The 2,051-nt window shown below is 50.7% G+C and overlaps 1 pseudogene; it reads right to left on the bottom strand.

Annotated features, from left to right (window-relative positions):
• Positions 1–372: 372 nt before the first annotated feature.
• LOC119397304 (uncharacterized) lies at positions 373–1,024 on the bottom strand (annotated as a pseudogene).
• Between the last annotated feature and the right edge of the window lie 1,027 nt (positions 1,025–2,051).

The raw sequence follows: 2,051 nt of genomic DNA, 5'->3' as shown, positions 1-2,051 counted from the left end.
CGTTCACTTGAGTGAAATCTTTGTCTATGACCACAACTTTCGTATTTGTTGCTGCAGGGTTTTTCTGAACAAATGTCTTCAAAAGCCGTGTAACAACATGTTACTGTTCAGATGCCACAAATGCATATCCTACCACATTACTCGAGCCGGACCCATCCTGTACGACCATTGCAAAAAGAGGCATGAGCAGCTTCTTGGGTGCGGTGTGTTGCATCAAGCAGGACAACTTCCGGGAAGCACTTGAATGTCTGCTGCATGTGCGGTGTTTGAACATACGGGATCTGTAGTTCCTTGTTTTCGTCTGTTATGGGACATACTTTCGCACCATACTTTGCTTTGCAGTTGTTCAGCTCCTCCAGCAACTGGATTGCTTCACCTCGGCCTCGCCGCACAGTTCAGATTCTGCATGTCCTTAGCGATTACTGATTTCCCTGCACAAACATAAATGAATAAGAACTGAAATAAACGACAAATCTCGCGAAAAAAGAAACCTTTTCTTACTAGTTTCCTGTCTCAGCTTCTCCACAATGAGGCTAGATCGGACATTCAGCTCTACTAGAGGCCTAACGAAGTTGACCTCCGCCTCGTTCAGCTGGCGACACTCCGAGTACGCCTTGTAGGTTTCCGGGCTAATCTCGTAGTTGTGTTCGAGGTTGACAGCCGTGTCTAGTTGTTGGCTGGCTCAGCGCGCCGCTACGATAACTTTGGCTGGGCAGTCCTTCTTCACAGTCCTAGGAGAAGAGAATACTTTTTCAGCTTCACAGTTCCCGCTCTGCGCACGGGGTACCTTCATTCACGGGGTACCTTCAGTCCCCGTCTTTCTCACGGCGCCACCGCGCTTGCAAGCACGTGTTATGTTCGCAAATTTTAACTTTGCGGCGAGCTTAATGAGACCGGCAGAAGTCGGGAGTTTACAACGTCCACATGTTGCCTTCGTGACAAAAAGAGTGTTTGTAGTCACTTGAAAGTCCCTGAATGTTCGGTCAAACTCGACGAAACTGTCGAACTTCGCACCTTCGTCCATGTCGTTTTCGAGACTCGCACGCTGCCTGCTCCTTAAACGCGCACGCAAGTGCGGACCACGGACACTACAGAGACGCGCCACAGGGACCACAGGCACGCGCGAGACAGAGGAGCTGATAAACAAAGGCCGTCAACGGGGTCAGCACACTACCACACTACTGAGTGAACGCGCCGCGCTGTACGCATCTCGAACGGCCACGTGCTAGTCGCACCCTCACCCGGTAGATGTCGAGAATATGCCGCATTAATATTACGGAAAGTCGCGCCGCACTGTACATATCTCGAAAGCCACGTTATGCCGTGCTAGTCGCACCGCCACCCGCTAGACGTCATACTATGTCGCGTCGTGCGTGCAGTGCGCTTTTTCGGGTTGGCGCCCACGACGTCGTGCGTGAAGCAATACTCTTCAGTTTAATTCCAGAGTTCATAACTGAACTCAGCTGACATCTTGCCAGCGCTCAAGCACGTCCAGTTTCCAAGACAGGTTCTTCGGGAACATAGCAGGCTCATGTTCGGAATCACCACAAGACCTTTGGAAATATTACGTGGCGCCGCCAACGACCTGTGCATTATTCAACTTCACCGTCATAACAGCCGTCATCACGATGGCTCGAACTTCTGCGCGCCGTCGAGCTTGCTTTCACACTGTGCCATAATACTGATGCCGCACGGATACTTCCGATCGCGATCAGGGCCGATACGGATAGAGTTTGGCTCGGACTTTAGCCAAATCGCGATTACAAGTGACCATGCAGCAGCACCTCGGACTATGTCGGGATCAAACCTGCGATCAAATGTGCCCGTGTCATGACCTATCGGGTGCATGCTCCGCACGGTGCTGTCAATACCCACCCGAGAAAAAAAAAGAATAATGACGTCAGGAAACATGCAGCCGCTCCATGCGAAGAAAAAATAAAGATAAAAAGAAACGGAAATGACGTCAGGATAACAAACAACAAAACGAAAAGTGGCTCCGCCCCCATCCCTAAGTACAACTCCGGAAAGGAGACCCCTAGAAGTCCTTCGGC

The sequence above is a fragment of the Rhipicephalus sanguineus genome, chromosome 1 (genome assembly GCF_013339695.2).
Source record: "Rhipicephalus sanguineus isolate Rsan-2018 chromosome 1, BIME_Rsan_1.4, whole genome shotgun sequence".
Classification (NCBI taxonomy): domain Eukaryota; kingdom Metazoa; phylum Arthropoda; class Arachnida; order Ixodida; family Ixodidae; genus Rhipicephalus; species Rhipicephalus sanguineus.
Note: the sequence above shows the minus strand (reverse complement) of the source record. Positions and strands in the feature narration are given on the sequence as shown.